The 18,598-nt window shown below is 42.1% G+C and overlaps 1 protein-coding gene across 6 annotated transcripts in view; it reads left to right on the plus strand.

The window, feature by feature from the left end:
* The window catches only part of FBXL13 (F-box and leucine rich repeat protein 13), a 168,011-nt gene that overhangs the window by 120,594 nt on the left and 28,819 nt on the right, over positions 1-18,598 (plus strand). The window lies entirely within an intron of this gene.

Below are 18,598 nucleotides of genomic sequence, written 5' to 3' on the forward strand. Positions count from 1 at the left end.
AGGGCAGTGTAGTAATTGGGCTTTGTAAAGGGATCTCTGTGAGCGTTTGGAATTCAACCCCCCAACTTACAGACAAGCCATGGAGTTGCAGTTCAGACCCTCCACATTCATTGTTCCACGCCATGCCTCTTTGCAGCTGCTATGCAGGATTTCTGGGCCATTGGATCCACATAATTGTGAACTCAGTGGCCCTGCCCCCAAACTGCCTTACATACTGCCTTTCTAAGGGGCTGTGTGCAGTGACCTTCTCCCTTCAGCCCATCCCTCTTTGACTCAGATCCTGGATCATCCAGGGGAAGGCTAGGAGCTGGATGAGGGATATACACATTGCCCAGGGTCTGGAGGGAATTCTGCTGTAAATGTAATACAGACCAGGGTTGAATTTCTCATTCTATAGCCCTTTTCCAGAGAGAATTAAGCTGGTTGCAAATCAAAATTTTCATCTTGTGGGAAATTCTAATGTTGTAAAAATTCTTTTCATCCTGAATTAAGACAAAAAATTGAAATATTGAAATTTTTCATGGAATGGAAAGTTGCCAAAAAAATTCAATTTGGAACATTTCATTTTGACATTGCATGTTGAAATGAAAGAGTTTTGATATTCCCAAATCAAAATATTTCATTTTTGATGGTTGAACTGACTTAAAATGTTTTGTCTTAAGTTGCTAGGCTTCCCAGCCAGAGTGGGGTGTTTTCCAAGACACACATGATCAGATGACTTCTGTGCTGCACTATGGTTGTTCAACCAGTGGGGAAAACTATGGTGCATCATGGGAGATGTAGTACAGTCAGGGAGCCCAGCCCATGAAGGAGAATGGAGACATGAGGCACGCAAACTACAACTCCCATGAGGCTTGGCTGCAGCTCAAACATTCACAGATTTATGTTGAACTGTTCCAAAACAAAATGTTTCAATATGGTTTGGCAAATGGAAATGTTTTGACTCAGGTTGATTAAGCTTGAGGGAAAATTGAAAAAATTAGAGTAAAACATTTCCAAAGGAAATTTTGAATGTGTGAAAACTGCATTTTCCATCGAAAACACATTTAGATAGAAAATTTGTAACAGCTCTAATAGAGAGGCCCCCTTACATTCTGCTCTAAGGTATAGCTGCTAGTGAAAGAAGCTCTGGCAAGGTAGCTTCAAAGATGTCAAGTTGCCGGGAGCAGGAAACAACCATAGAGGGCCTTGGAGCCAAGTTAGACACGTGGGGCTTCCACACAGATGTTCATGGCTCTTGGCAGATCCTCCAAGATCTATAGTGCTAGGAGCCAGGTCATTTGCTTCTTCAATAGGAGTCCAAACCCTACTCTCCTGATAGAGAAGTCTGGAAGAAACTGAGAGAGAAAACTCTGCAGCAATTTTTTTCCCCTGGACTCCTTACTGTGTGTTTTAGTACAGGAGAATATGCTCTTCAGTGTTGACTCAGACCCTGTTTATGCAAACCTGTGAGCAAGAAAATCAGTGTTTGGCTCTAAAGCAGTATTTGTTCAAAAGCAATTAAAAACTCCTTATCCTTGATAGAGGCCTAGAAAAGGAAAGAGTAACCCAAATAATAAGAGTAGGGGGAAAAACAAGGGATTTTCATTTAATTTAAATATAACTTCGCCAATGTTGGTATTTTTATAGTATATTTTATGTGAGATTTGGAATTCTTGGAACTATAAACTGTAAAGTTTTATCATGTAAGAATATTCTTTTGATTTTCTCCTCTTTTTTGACCGCAGTCAGCCAGTTAAGATACTGTATGTTGCTTCTTATTCTGATTTACATGCAGCAGAGTCCCATGCTGCAGGCAATCATCCAAACTCTGTTGCTGACACTACATTTTTCAGACATTCAGTTTTCCCTCCTCCCACCAGACAGATAAGTTAACCCTGAAATTTACCATTTATCATTGTAGTATACAGTGTTATTGTAGCTGCATTGGTCCCAGGATATTAGAGAAACAAAGTGGGTGATGTAATATCTTTTATTAGACCAACTTCTGTTGATGAGACACAAGCTTTTGAGCTTACACAGGCCTCTTCTTTAGGTGTAGAAAATGTACTCAGGCCTTGTCTACACTGCCACTTTGCAGTACTGGAATTTTCTCACTCAGGGGTGTGAAACCTCCCCGCTGCCCCGAGCGATGCAAGTTTCAGTGCTGTAAAGTGGCAGTGTAGACAGTGCACCAGCACTGGGAGCCAGGGAGTGCTCACCTCATGGGGTGGGTTTTTTTACAGCGCCAGGAGAGCTCTCTCCCAGCACTGGTGCCACGACTACACAGCCATATTAAAGCGCTGCCATGGCAGCGCTTTAACATTGGTAGTGAAGACATGCCCTCAGAGTGTCATGGCTAAATATAAGGTGGAACAGAATGTTTAGCATAAGTAGTTAACCCATATTTCAAGGGACCATTCAAGATGAAGTGGCCCGTTAACACCTCTCCAGTCATGGGGAGGGGTAGGGGAGGATTTAAATGAGTTACAGATTGTTGTAATAAGCCATAAATCCAGTGTCTCTATTCAGGCCATGATTTTTAGTATCTAGCAAAGTTTTGAATTTAAGCTCCCAAGTTTGTCTTTTGAAGGTGTTGGGCAGGTTTCATTGGAGGATGTGGACTGAGAGGTCTGCTATAGAGTGATCTCTTTGTGAAAAGTGTTCACCCGCAGGTGATACAGTATTTTTGTCTATTATCATTTTTCTGTGTGAGTTTATTCTAAAGCGTAGTGATTGTCTGATTTCACCCAGATAGTTGCTTTTGGGGCATTTAGTGCCATGGATGAGGTACATCACATTATATGATAGGCATGTGTAGGATCCATAGATCTTGAAAGGTGTGGTGTGGGAGAGTGTTGATCATCGTAGAAGTGGATGCTAGTGTGGGAATGTTCTAGAGAGAGTTCAATGGGTGGGCGGTGGTTGGTGAAGTTGTGGTGGTAATCTTTCTGGGAGTTTAAGTCATCTGTCCAGAGGATGAAAATAACAACAATATATATCAGGTATATCATTAGTTTTGTGGTGCATTTGTCCAGAAGTTCTTCTTCATAGTGGCTAATGAAGAGGTTGCCATATTGGGGAGCCATTGGCTGTTCCCATGGTTTGGACAATATTTTTGTTATTGGATTTAAGATTGTTATGGCTGAGAATGAAGTGGATGAGTTTGGCAATATGTTTAGGATGGATATCATCTGTAGGTGAACACTTTTCACGAAGTGTTTACCCTATATCTGACATCTTAGTCCTCATCCTCAAAAGAAACCTGCACACCACCTTCAAAAGATGAGCCTGGGAGCTTAAATTCATAACTTTCCTCGATACTAAAAATCACGGACTGAATAGAGACACTGGATTTATGGCTTATTACAGCACTCTACTTAACTCTCCCCCTTTCCCTCCTATGACTGGAGAGGCGGCAATGGGCCATTTCACCTTGAATGGTCCTTGAACTATGTATTAATTATGCTAAACATTCTGTTCCACCTTGTATTTAGCTGTGACATTGAGTACTTTTCCCAGACCTGAAGAAGAGCTGTGTGTAAGCTTGAAAGTTTGTCTGGCTCACCAACAGAAGTTGGGCTAATAAAATATATTACCTCACCCATCTTGTCATTCATCATTGTAATAATTTCTGAACTAACTGCTAGCAGTGGCCATTACACTGTCATTCTCTGTGCTATATACTGTACCCAGAGTATACATCATATCTTTACATCTTGAGACATGCTATGAAAAGTCATCTAACAACTTTTTGTTTAATTTGTGTGTGCTTTGAGCTTTTGATGAAAGAGGGATTAATTTAAACGTATTTTATACACTTTTTATAGTAATATAAATGAAGTTCAAACAAGATAGATATTTATACTTTTAATTTAAACTTTGTAAGTACTGTGCAGAAGTTAGTTTTGAATACTGAAGTAAAGAACATCAGGTTTCAAGCCCAGTGGATCCAACACCATTAAATGGTGCTACTTATGAGAAACCATGAGGGCCAAATTCTTTTCTGCAGTCTGTAAAGCGAATCTCTTTTGCATATTCTTCAAGTATTCTGTCCTAATGATGGACGTTAGAATTGCTGCACTGCATACATACATAATATATTTTGTATAGTGGTCAAAAATCATATGCAATCTCTGAAAATGTTTTGATTGGATTACTGGGCTGAGATACCATAAATAGGAGCCTACATTCAAATTCCTACTGCCATATTTAGCGATCTGACTGGTTTTCAAAACTGGCAACACCCAACAGCTTCCATTGCCTAACTATAGATCTAGGAGCATAATTTTGAGAGAGAAAAAATTGCCATTCTGGATAAAGAGGACACTTGACCTGTTGCTTGTATGTAGAAATTTGTTGACACTTGGAATTAGATTTAGCAAAAGACACAGTTTTTTATAGAAGAAAATTTCAGGAGCCCCATTGGACTCACTGTAATGAATATTGTAGTGCTCTTAGCAAATCCATTTCCACTCTGTCCATGCCTGTGACAGTTTTAGAATCATTGCCATGTAGTGCTTGAAGAGGCTAAGCTTCTTTTCTAAGCTTTTCTTTCCAGATGTTAGGCCAGTTAGTCAAAACAAAACAAGAGTGCCAATGGAAATACAACAAAAATTAATCATTGTAAATATTCAAGCAGCAGTATTATTATCCTTAGCAAATGTATTTGTATTGTATGCAGGGAAAAAATACTTAATTTATTAGATATTTCAGCAAGTAAACGCATCAATACGGCGTGTGTTGAATCAGGGCCCAATGTAAGCATGTGTTGAATCAGGGCCCAAGATTCGTGATTAACAATGTAAGAAGCTGATATGATGCCTTTTTCTGTTCTTGCTTTGTTATATTTCATAATGATATTGTGGCACCATTACTATGGAACTTATCTTAATTTGCTCATTAGGTTTCAGACTGTTGCTCTCACTCACCTGAGGCCCAACTGTGTTACTCTTGGTCACAATGTTAGCTCTTATGAGAGTAGTCCAGTTGGGACCACCTGCATGAGTAAGTACTCACTAACACGAATAAGGACAGCACAGTTGAGTCCATTGAAATCAATAGGACTACTTTTGAAGTTCTAGTTAGCCTGAGACAGAATGACAGAACCTGGCCCCAGATAATTTTGTGATTAAAAACTTAACTGAAAAAATTGAGATTTCCTGATGGGTTACTACAGTTTTGATTCTAAAAAGCAGATAGGAGGAATTTCTAGTCCCTGTACATATTGTATTTTTGTGAGCTTGATCCTGCAAGCCCTTGCTTTCTCATGGGGCCTAATCCAATGCTCAGTTAAGTCAATAGGAGTCTTTCCATTGACTTCAGTGGACATTGGATCAGGCCCATAATGTTTACTCTTCCCCATAGAGCCATTGACTTCAGTGGGACTGAGTGCAGGAATGAAGGTTTGCAGGATCAGGCACCAAACCAGTAACATCAAAAAATATTGTTAATGTCAAAGGAAAATGTGAATGTATTCACTTATTTTCATTTAATAGAAGACCATCAAGGTTAATAATGTTTAAGACACTTTCCATTCAGTTACAATGTATGTTACTTTTGGGAAATTGTTTTTTTCCCCTTTTACAAGACTTAAAACGTGCTATGATAGTAGCAAGGAAGTACCTGATACACACATTTTCAAGCAATTTCCTCTCTGCAGTATTTCCAAAGTACATCTGCAGTACTTAAAAAATATAAATGCCTTCATTTCTGTTACTCCTGCCTTCCCTCCATGGAAGAGGGGATCCAGTATTATGTCTATGCTACCCTTTTATTGCCTTGATACACAGGTCATAACTACATTTAATGGAAACATAAGCTATAGCCTAACATTCTTGTGTCTACTGTTTTCATTAAAAAGGATACAAGGATTTTTAATCTGTCTGGGAACAAGCAAGTTTCAGACATATCTCAGCCCAAAGACATACAGTACAATCTTCTGAAAATAATGGGATATGAGCAAGGACATAGCCTATATTCTAATACCTCTCAAATGTATTTTATTGAAGGGAATCTTTCTCTTTTCAATATTACATTTCAGAATACATTTCCTTATTTATTAATAATCAAAATGATTTTAATAAATAACATGTATTAAAAAGTCACAAGAATGTTTTTGTAACAAAGATATTGTTGTTCTTCCCCTCATACTCCAAAATGGTTGCTCAAAATTTTTCCAAAAAGTAGTTTCAGGCTGCAAGCAAGTCTGAGAAATTTCAGCCTAAAGATTAAAGTTTTGGAATGTTCTTCTTTGAGTGTTTGCAGACATGTATTCCACTCGTGTGTGTGGGCTGAAGCTGGAGAACATTGCTGACCAGTACCCATCAGGGCGGTGCTTGTGCCCTCTGGCTCTCATAGCCCCTCCCATGGCTATATAAGGGCCATAATGGTCCGTATAAGGGCAGTGCTGCCCTGACTCCCCTGCATCCTTCTCACTGCCTGCAGCTTGGGTCCAAGCTTCCTGTACAGATTTTACCTCACAGTTTCTGATGACAACAGTGAGACTATCTGTAAAGTTAGTAAATAGTACCTTTGTAGTTAGTACTTAGTTTAAAAATTAGTTCTCTTTATAATGTTACATGGATATGCCCTCACTAGGGTTTAAGTACAGTCCTTTGTTTGGGGTGGCTATCCCCAGTAATGACCTCCACACATGGTGTTTGTTATGTCTAAGAGAGGGGTATTAAAGATCTTCTATTAAAGAAAAGTGCTCCATTTGCTGCTCCTTTAAGAAAAAGACTCAGGAGACCTGGGGCTTACATTTAATACAGCACCTCATGGAACTGCCATGAGGCTGGCTTGAGCCCTCTGCAGATCTCCAGGTCTATCAATCTTTGGAGCTCGTGCTGACCGCAGATAGGCTGCCAGATTCAGATTGTTCCCTTCCTCTGGTCCCCCAAAGAAGAGGATTCATAAAACTAATTGGAGCCATTCCAGAGCTCAGAGAGAATTTCCCTCTTCTTCTAGGAGGAAGGTGGAACACCACCATGTTTCTTTCGTGGGCTAAAACCCACTTCATTGGATGCATGCAGTGGAAAATACAGTAGGAAGATATATATACACAGAGAACATGAAAAAATGGGTGTTGCCATACCAACTCTAACAAGACTAGTCAATTAAGATGGGCTCTTATCAGCAGGAGAAAAAAAACTTTTGTAGTGATAATCAGGATGGCCCATTTGAAACAGTTGACAAGACCGGTGTAAGTAACAGTAAGGGAAAAATTAGTAGGGGAAATAGTTTTTACTTTGTGTAATGACCCATCCACTCCCAGTCTTTATTCAAGCCTAATTTAATGGTGTTCAGTTTGCAAATTCCATTTCTGCAGTTTCTCATTGGACTCTGTTTTGGAAGTTTTTTTGTTGAAGAATTGTGACTTTTAGGTCTGTAATTGAGTGACCAGGGAGGTTGAAGTGTTCTCCGACTGGTTTTTGAATGTTATAATTCTTGACGTCTGATTTGTGTCCATTTATTCTTTCGCGTAGAGACTGTCCAGTTTGGCCAATGTACATGGCAGAGGGGCATTTCTGGCACACGATGGCATATATCACATTGGTAGATATTCGGGTGAACAAGCCTCTGATGGTGTGGCTGATGTGATTAGGTCCTATGATAGTGTCCCTTGAATAGATATGTGGACAGAGTTGGCAATGGGGTTTATTGCAAGGATTGGTTCTTGGGTTAGTGTTTTTGTTGTGTTATGTGTGGTTGCTGGTGAGTATTTGCTCCAGGTTGGGGGGCTGTCTGTCATGCGTCTGACAAAGTGGGTATTCACCCACGAAAGCTCATGCTCCAATACATCTGTTAGTCTTTAAGGTGCCACTGGACTCTTTGTTGCTTTTTACAGATCCAGACTAACACGGCTACCCCTCTGATACCTGATAACGAATGTTATTGCAGCTTCAAGTTGCCAGTATATGATGGCAGTGGCTACAGTTCTGGCTGAGATCTCGATGCAGCACTGGACTTCAGTCAGAGCAGGGTGTTTGGTAGCCCTAGCAGGTTTGGCTCCTTCATTACTGGCAGGCTATTCAGGGGACTCTTCATACTTGAGGTTGGGATCATCTGCTTCTTCCCCATCTCCTTCCAAGATCTGGTTTTGCAAATCTTTTAGATCTTCTATGATGGAGCATTATTGGTAATGAGACTGACTGGGGGATAGGAGTTCTTGGCCTGGTGCTTATTGGCCTCCGGTACGCTACTCATTTCCAAATTAGCCTCCTTGTGATCCGTGGACTATCTCACAATCTTCAGGAGCCCAGTCAACTTCTCGTTCTAACCTGAGATCACTGAATCATCTGGTTGCTTCATCTCCTGCCCGGCCTACATGGGAGGCACAAACCAATATTGCCCCTGCTGAATTTCCAATACAGCAAGAGGAACAACTTTTGCCTCAGAAGGAGGTTCTTGCTCCTCCACCTCTGTCATCCTCTTCACCAGATGATTCCCCAGTCCCAGGCTCATCCTTCCTGGTTCCGGAAGACTTTAAGGCTTATCAGGACTTTCTAAGGAGCATAGGGTATCCACACTGAGTTTGTCTAAGAGAACACCCATAAATTGCTGGACATTCTGCAGATTTCAGCCCCGGAAAGAGTAGCCTTCCCTATATATGAAGTTTTCTTGGACCTGGGAAGGTCCCTGTGGCATACACAGTGTCTGTGCCTGCTACACTGAAATGCCAGTGCAAGGATTTGAGTGTTTCTACTCACATCCAACTCCCAGTTTGCTTGTGGTGACTACTGCTAATGAGAGACTGTATCAAAGCAGATATAAATCCACACCTAAAGATAAAGAAGCCAAGAAATTGGATTTAATGAGGAGGAAGGTTTATTTTACATCTTCCCTCCAGATGTGCATTGCTGGAGAGCAGGCACTCTTGTCTAAATATAATTTTGTAAATTACCTGGGGATGTCAGGGAAGAGTTCAAGGCTTTCCTGGCAGAGGGCTGTCTAGTGGCATAGACATCTGTGCAGTCAGCGCTCGATGTGGTGGACACCTCATTTAGGATTATGGCCTCGGCAATAACAATGAGGAGGCCTTCTTGGCTGCAGAACTCTGGCATTGCTCCAGACATGCAACAGACCATAGAAGATTTATTGTTTGATGGATGGTCTTTGTTTTCTGAAAAGACAGATGAGACATTACATTCTTTTAAGGACTCCAGGGCTACATTGCACTCCTTAGGATTTATACCCCGGCAGTTAAAAGGTGACAGTGAACCTATTCGCTGTCACCCAGAGAGTAATGGAAAGGCAAATGTGTAAGATATCGCTCCATGATCATGTACCGAATGAGGAGAACAGAAGGCGTACAGAGGTGACCAATGTAGTGCTGGTGATGTATGATGCAAAGTGAAGATGGGCGGGTCATGTAGTCCACAGGCAAGACAATAGGTGGACAACCTGCATCAGTAACTGGATCCCCAGAATCCATAAGTGACTGCTAGGCAGACCAAAAATGTGCTGGGCCGATCCCATGACAAAACTCTTTGGCCAGAAATGGAAAGAACGTGCTCGCACATCTGAATTGGATATATGCTTTTCCTCCTATTCCTCCTCCCATCTCTCAGGTTATCCTCAAGCAGAAGTTGGACCATGCCAAACTGGTTCTTGTTGAGCTGGCTAGGCCAAGGCAGTGTTGGTTCTCTGAACTTCTCAATTTGTCTATTTGACCTCCCAGATCGCTTTCTCTATTTCCCGAACTACTGACTCAGCACCACAGCCAAGTTGCACACCCGTCTCTGAGCAGTCTACATCTCATGGCATGGATAGGGTATGGCTAGATGAGGAGGAAGGTTAATGTTTGGGAGTAGATAGGAGGGTCCTATTTAACATCAGAAGCCATCTGCTAGGACTACCCGTTGGGCCAAATGGAAGAGTTTTTCAATTTGGTCAATATCTAAGGAAATTCCACTAATGTTAGCTCACGTTCAGGACATTTTAGATTATTCATTACATTTGAAGTCCTTGGGTCTGTCTCTTAGCTGATCGAGGGTTCACTTGGCAGCGATCTCGGTGTTCCATCAATCAGTTTCCCCAAATTCTGTGGTAGTGAGATTTCTAACAGGTATTGTCTGCCTGCTTCGGCCTGTAATTGTGGGACCTTAATACTGTACTGGCTGCCCTCATGGGTCTTCAGTTTGAGTCACTAGCAACTTGCTCGTTGTCTCTCCTTTCCCAAAAGACAGCCTTTCTTGTTGCTATAAACTTCCACAAAAAGAGTCAGCAAAGTGCAGGATCTTATGGCAGGGCCTCCCCTTACTCAACTGTTCAGAGACAAAGTGTCCTTGAGGCTACATCTGAAGTTTTTGTCCAAAGTAGTTTCACAGTTTCACCTTAACCAGGTTATTTACTTGCCTATATTCTTTCCTAAGCCATGCTTGAATGCAGATGAACAGGAACATCAGACATGAGATGTGAGATGATGCCTGGCATTCTGTCTGGAAAGAACTAAATCATTTTGTTCTCAGCTTTTTATCTTTTATGAGGATCACATGAAAGGTCAACTAGTATCTGCACAGACAATCTCTAGGTGGATAATTTCCTGCATTACCACAGGTTATGGAGTAGCTCAGACCACACCCCCACAGACTTTATGGGTTCATTCAACAAGGGCTCAAACAATATTGATCACATTTCTCAGCGATGTTGCAGTTTTGGACATTTGTAGGGCTGCTGCATGGGCTTCTGTACAAACTTTTGCCAAAAATTGGGTGTTCGCCACAGTATCTAGGTCAGATGCAATTTTTGGGAAGGCAGTTCTGCAGTCATTATTTAAGCAGACTCTGAGTTCCACCTCCTAACAGTACTGCCTGTGAGTCACCTGAGTGAGGGAATACATCTCTGCAACCACTCAAAGAAGATAAGACGGTTACTTACCTGTACAATAATGGTTGTTCTTTTAGATGTGGGTGCAGACAGGTATTCTATGATCTACCCCCTGTCCCTCTACATGGGAGTCTTCGGTCTCTCATTCTGGTGTGAAGGAACTGAGGGGGGTTGGGGAGGTGCCACTCTTATATGGCCATGGGAGGGGCTATGAGAATCAGAGGGCATGAGCACCATCCTGATCGGTACTGCTAAGAATAGTTCTCTGACTTTGGTGCATGCATACCTGAGTGGAATACATGTCTGCACACACATCTTGAAGAACAACAGTTACAGTACATGTAAGTAACCATCTTTTTTAAACAACTGACACCAGGGGATTAAAATGGAAATGTTTATTCAGCCTTTACTATGGCAGTGGCCATTTATCCCTCTAAAACACAGATAAACACAGCAATATTTTAAAAATACGTAATCCTTGAAAAATATGATCTTAAAAATCTTCCTAAAAGCTGCTTTTTGGGGGCTAGCCCTCTGCTACTGATCAGCGTCCATGTGTTTTTGCTCTCATAAAGTCTTCAGAGCAGGGATGGTCTTGTTCTTTGTATGTTTGCAAAGTATCATGCACACCTCTGGCACTGCAGAGATGATAAAACTTTTTGATAAGATTGTAAATACATTTGAAAAATATTTGTAGGCCTTTCAAGCTTCCATTATTGAGCTGAAGCATGTGTACTTAGGGCCAAAATCTACTTGCCTAAGTCCTGGTCTACACCTAAACATTAGATTGACCTAGCTACCTCAATCAGAGCTGTAGTTAGGTTGACCTAACCCCCCACTGTAGACACAGCTAGGTTGATGGAAGAATACTTCTGTTGACCTAACTACCACCTCTCGGAGAAGTGTATTAACTACATTGATGGGAAAACCACTTCCATCGATATAGGAAGCATGTACACTATGGTGCTAGAGTGGCAGAGCTGCAGCACCATAGTTGTGCTGATGTAGCCACTGTTGCACAGGGATACCTAACTCCCCAGAACAGTCCTAATGACCTCAATGCAACCGCGCATGTGAGTTAGATGAGTAGTATTGGCCCTAAGCATCACTCTCATGCTCCCCACAAGTTTGTTAAAAAGATCCATTTTTTTTATGTCTCTTCAATGTACTTTTGGGAGCTCTGTTCTAAGTCTGAAAACATGCAGCTGCATGATTTTCATCATTCTGCATATGTGCAGAACCACCCATCTTAAAGGGTATTAAAATAAAGCTATTAAGATTCAGTACACCAAGATTTGGTAGAATGAAGCACGTTTCTGAAATCAAGTGGGATTCAGTCAGAAGAAAAAAACATATAAGGAAAATAGTTGGAATATCCAACAGGAAATTAATTTGTTCCTGGGTTACACATGCCATCCAGCAATAAAAACAATAAGGACCAAAGAATGTCCCAACTTAGACTCTGTGAAACTTAAAATAATGCCAATGGATATGACCTAATACATGTAGTATGATGATGAAAGGCAAGAAACCAATCTGGAGTACAAAAACAGGTAGTGTCTCAAGACTTGGAACAAAAGAACATTAGTCTATTTTAAAGAACAAAGATAAAAGCAAAATGGAGAATAAAAGGAAGCCTTCTCTTACAGTTGTCGCCACAATTTCTCCCACATATTCCCTTATGCATGGAATGCACTCCCTGACCTAATCCATAAGACTACTACTCTCTCCTTCTTCAAATTGCACCACAAGAGCCACCTTTCCTGTGGTACCTACCAGTTGGCTGATTAGACAACCAATGACAAATTTATTGTATCAGTCAGGGGTAGCCAATTTAAAAAATAAAAACACCTACAAATCTAGGATGATTTGTAATCATCAGGAGCAGTGCAGTACCTTGCCCATGTAATCATATAATCTTCCTTTCTCTTGCTATTGTTTGTACACAACAGATGGGCTACTAGATCCTACTGTAATATAAATAATAATGTAACAATAAATTGCTAAAGAGGTTATGATAAAAAATACAGGCCAGATTCTGATTTCATTTACATAGGTGTATATCCAGAGCAACTCCCTTGGCCTTAATGGTGTTACTCTAAATTTATAATGATTTGAAATCAGAATCTGGTGTTGCATTTTTAAAGTCTGTTAGAAAATGGGGCCAAAGAAAGAGCATGGCTTGTAAGGGATGAGAAGATAATTTTATTAACAGAACCAGTAGATATTATCAGAAACATACTGTAAAATTAATCATTTGCCCCTGTGATCTCAAAGGAAAGTGGGTGACAGATTACGCAACAGACACGCATTTCCAAGAAGATGAAATGTTAAATTAAATGAATGCCAGACTCAGATGGAGAGAGAAAACATACAATTCTTCTTAGAGTTCCTGCATATGTCCACTACACTGTAGGAGTGTGTGTGTGCCCCGTGCACTGGCACCAGAAAGTTTTCCACAGAGGTGGCCCTGGCCAGCTCCTAGCTCCTTGTGCTCCAAAGAGGATCTAAAGGCCGAAGCCGTCCTGCCCCTCCTTCAGTTCCTTCTTTCCTTGTGTGGTTGGCAGTTGCAGTGTCTTTGTTCTCTGTGAATCATCTTATTGCTGATTGGTTATTCACCTAGTAATATTCTTTTTCATTGTTTTATATTAAATTTTTCCTTTTTTTTCTTTGTTTCATATTTTATTTTTTAAATTTTGTTTTAGCTTGAATTTTTTCCAGTCAGATGGGCCTTTGGGCCTTGCCTGGTACCAGGTGAGCCTATGCCAAGGCTCCTGGGTTTCAAACTTTGCTTGGGTTGTCAGAAGCCCATGTCTGTCAGCGACCCTCGTTCATGCTGCCTCAAGTGCTTAGGTGAGGGTGACATTAGAGACAGGAGCTCCATTTGTCTCAGCTTCCAGACCAGGACAAAAAGGCTGAGGGAAGAGCACCTTTGTTATGACTTGACGGAGGCAGCACTCAGACTGGTGTCAGAACCACCTCCATTGTCCAAGGTAAGCTCTTCCATGACTCCTTTCTGGTGTGCTCTTCCAGTTTTTCCTGCAGATGAGAGCCATAGGACGTCCATGTCACAGGATCGTTTTCCTCAAGGCTGAGGTCTTCAGAGCATTCCCAGTCTCAGAAACATGAAAAGAAATTGCTAAAGGGTTCCTCAAAGATCAGGAACCAGGATTCCTCCACAGAAGGTCAGTCTGATACAGATTGTAGAGCACACCCGTTGGCTCGCGCTCCCCGGTACCGACTCATCCAGAGAGACCTGAGCTGTTGACTCCAGTGCCCTCCTAGGGGTCATCGAGATCAGCTATTTCTTCACCTGTGACAGATCAGACTTCTCTGATCACAGTGAGATAACCCCTCCATGATGGTACTGATAGTGCTGGAGGCTTAGGCCGCAGTGAGGGACTTGTTATGCCTATCAGTATTGTCATTCCCATTACTTTAGGATGAAGACTGTCATCTGGCACTGGCAGGTGTTGAGATCATCTGCACTTGGACTCTCTATTTTGGACCCATTAACTACAAGCCAGGTACCACCCTCTTTGACTTCACCATCTCTCATTTGGTTCTGCAGACCTCTTTGGATGCAGTGTTCTCTGCAGCCAGGGCTATGGTGATGGCTGTTAGTGTGCACTGTTCCTCCTGGTTGTGGTATTCAGGGATTCCTGTGGAGGTGCAACGGACTACTGAGAACCTTTCCTTTGAAGTATGTAAATTATTTCCATCCAAAACTGATGAGACTTTACACACCCTAAAGGACTCGAGAGTGGTTCTAAAGTCCTTGGACTTCTATACTCCAGCTACAAAGAGAACAAAATATTGCCCTCATTACCAGACTAGGCAGCAATATTAGCCCTTCTGGCAGGCAGACCAGTATATGAGAAAGTAGAGATCACAGAGGGGGAGGTCTATACCTTGTACTTCCTCAGGCCCTTCATCTAGGTATCTCCAGGCTTTGAAGCAGTCAGTTTGACTGTTATGTCAAGGACAGCATGCAGTCCAACTACGATCTCATTGGCCTTTCCCCCCTTTTTGGGACAAGTAATCCTATTTCCTACATGTGTGGCAGTCCATTACTTTGGACAAATGGGTACGTAGCATGGTGGAATCAGGATATAGCCTGCATTTTCTGCCTCACCCCCTTCCACTTCTCTACTCAGTTCCTCTTCAAGGACCTCTCTCATGAGTCTGCACTAAGATGAGAAGTGTAGACTCTACATTTTTTACAAGCTATAGAAGAGGTGCCATCTCTTCATCAAGACAGGTTTTTATTCCTGATACTACCAGATACCCAAAGCCAGAGGTGGTCTCAGACTAGTGCTCATCCCAGACTGTTGGAACCTGAACAAGTACATCAAGAAGATAAAGTTCCATATGGTGCCCCTTGCTGTGGTCATCCCTGCCCTAGGTCTGGGGAACTGGTATGCTGTCCTCATCTTACAGGACACATACGTCCATGTGGAGATCCATCCTGGTCACAGGAAGTTTCTAAGGTTCATGATTGGAAAATATTGTTATCAATTCACAGTTCTGCCCTTAGGTTTTTCATTTGCACCAAGCATTTTTGCCAAGTATATGGTGGTGGTGGTAGCCTACCTCCGCCAAAGAGGTGTCCACATGTATCCTTACCTGGATGACTGGTCGGTTCAGGGTCAATCCAGACATCAGATGGAGGCTGCTGTCCATCAAATCTCCATCTGCACAGCTTCCTGGGCCTGAAAATGAACAAAGAAAAGTCAATGTTATCACCTCTACTAAGAGTAGAGTTCATTGGGGCAGTCCTGCATTCAACCTCTGCCAGAACCTTTCTGCCTCTTTACAAGTTCCAGGCTGTACAAGACCTCTGTGTGTCCTTCAAGGATCAACCACAAACCACTGTGAGGAATTGCCTGAGGTACTTAGGTCACACATGGCTGCACGTGAGCCCTCCTGCCAGGCTGCACCTCAGTGTGCTGCATCTGCAGATGTGGCTGAAATCAGTATGTCATCCTCACCTTTACCATCTGAACAAGTTTGTGTGTATCCCAGATGGAGTGTTATCATCTCTGAGCTGGTGGATGAGTCATAGATTTATAGAGTCCAAGGCCAGAAGAGACCATTGTGATCATCTAGTCTAACCTCCTATACAACATGGGCCATAGAACTTCCCCAAAATAATTCTCAAGGCGTATGTTAGGAAAACATCCATTCTTGGTTTAAAAATTATCAGTGATGGAGTCTACTACAACCCTTGGTAAATGGTTCCGATAGTTTACTCTCACCATTAAAAAGTTACACCTTATTTCCAGTCCAAATTTGTCTTTCAAATGGGATGTCTGATTTTTCACCTGAATCAGTCTATATGCTTATCAGTTTTCCTTCTGGAGCTGCACGCTCACATGTATGAGCAAAGGCTCCACACCTTAGCTTTGGCTTTTTACTTGCACAGGACATTTGGGTTTCTTTTTGTTTCACTTGCAGAGTGTATGAGAGGACAGCAGTGTAGACACTCAGAAGGGGTTGTTCTGTCGCTGCAGTAAATCCACCCCCTTGAGAGGTAGTAGGTAGATCAACATAATTATTCTTCTGTCAACCTAGCACTATCTACACCAGGGCTTTGGATTAACTTAACTCATTTCACATACCTGAGCGATGTAGCTAGGTTGCTCTAAGTTTTAGGTATAGACAAGGGCAGAAACTCTCAAAATGGATCTCCAGCTGCATCACTATGAGTTATGCTGCCAAAGGGGTAAAGCCTCTAGACAAGCTGATAGTGCACTTGACCAGAGCACTTTAAGCCTAGGCAGTGTTTGTGGCACATGTCCCTATTGTGGACATATTCAGGGCAATGACATAGTCTTCAGTTCATACATTCGCCAGATGCTATACACTGACTGCAGAACCAAGGGAGGATGCAAATGCAGGAAAAGCTGTACTGCAGTCACTCTTCTGGTGAACTCTGAGCCCCACTGCCTAGGGTAATAGCTTGGATGTATGCAAGCACTTGAAAAAGAAAAATGGTTACTCATCTTCTCACAACCATTGTTCCTTGAGATGTAGTGCATATATCCACTACATGACCCAATGCGTCATAGTCTATCATCGTCTTCTGATGCAAAGGAGCTGAAGGAGGGGCAGGGCAGCTTTACCCTTTAAGCCCTTGTTTGAAGCATGAAGAGCTAGGAGGTGGGCAGGGCCACTCTACAGGTACGGCTAGGGAAAACTCTTTGGCACTGTGACGTTATGACTGTGATACAATATCTCATTGAAAGATGACAGGGCCAGAAAGAGTTAATTAACTCACAGACTGACCTGACCCATGGGTGAACCTTGAGGACGGTTAGGAAGATATGTAGATAACTAGAGCTTTGAAATGCAAGTCTGCATTGTTAGAGGTAGAAGGGGAGATGTTTGCTCAGGTCTTGTGATGGCAGCAAACAAGTCTTGTCTATTGCTATAGTTTTAATTCAAAGATCAAAAAGGGAATATTAACATTTATGATGATACTTGAGTGAAATAGTATTATTGTCTGTGTGTCTCTTTGAAGGTTGTGGTAACCTGTATCTGAACTGTTTAATGGATAAATGACTCTGTGCTAATTGCCAGGACATTTGGGAGAAGGAGTTAAGCCTATTGTTTTCTCAGGCTGAAAGGCTGCTGGAAATGTATAAGAACCCTGGGACACGATCCTTCTTGGTTTCAGATCTGCTTTGGGTTTCAAGAGGGGGAGACCTTAAGCCATAAGGATTGAGATCCCCAGTCATTGACTGGAGCCACCCTGAATATGGAAATTGGACTATAACCTATGGACTATTTCTAAAAGGACTTTTGGCAACTACAAGCTCATCTCTGCTGTGTATCTGAACCTCAAGAATTGAATTCAAGTCTGTCTGTAGATTAATCTTTTAACCAACACTCTCTCTCTTTTCTTTTTTAATAAATTTTAGCTTAGTTAATAAGAATTGGCTATAGCGTGTATTTTGGGTAAGATCTAAGTTATAATTGGACCTGGGTATGTGGCTGATCCTTTGGGATTGGAAGAACCTTTTCTTTTATATGATGAAGTAAGATTCTCAGGAATCATCATCATATCTGACAGGTGTGTCTGGACGGAGGCCTGAGGCTGGGCACTTTAAGGGAACTGCGTGGTTTGGACTTCTAAGTGACCAGTGAGGTACCGTAGAAGCTGTTTTGTGCTGGTTGGTAAATCTAAGTATTGGAATAACCACCAGCATTTGGGGTTTGTCTGCCCCGTTTGGTTTGCAGTTCACCCTGATTGAGTGACCTCAGCTGGCTCTCACGGGCAGCGCCGTCACAGTGGCGTAGTCGTGCAAGGATCCACAGAACCAGGTCAATTACACTTTGGGTCAGAACCCCACGCTATCTAAATTCGAATTTTGGGGTTTGAGAGTTTGATTGGTTAGAGAGCTGCTGCAATGACTGAGCAGAGAGATTATGCGGGACTGGGCAAAAGAGCCCTGGAAAATTTGTGTTCAGAAAAGGGGATAAGCTTTAGAAAGAAAGCTACAAAGGAGGAACTCAGAAATCTGTTAATGGCCAGTGATCAGGGAGCTTGGCCCTTGCCTGACGCTGCAGAAACAGTTGGGGGACAAGAAGCGACAGATAAACTGCAACTTGAGCGTGAACGGAATCTAACAGATCTTCGGTTGCTGGAAAGACAAAAAATAGCTGAATTAGAGAAGGAGGCTGATGGGAGAAAGAAGGAGGCTGATGAGAGACAGAAGGAGGCTGATGAGAGAAAGAAGGAGGCTGATGAGAGAGAAGAGAGAGCTCGTAAGGGGCGTCTGGAGCT

The sequence above is a fragment of the Mauremys reevesii genome, linkage group 1 (assembly GCF_016161935.1).
Source record: "Mauremys reevesii isolate NIE-2019 linkage group 1, ASM1616193v1, whole genome shotgun sequence".
NCBI classification, from domain to species: Eukaryota; Metazoa; Chordata; order Testudines; family Geoemydidae; genus Mauremys; species Mauremys reevesii.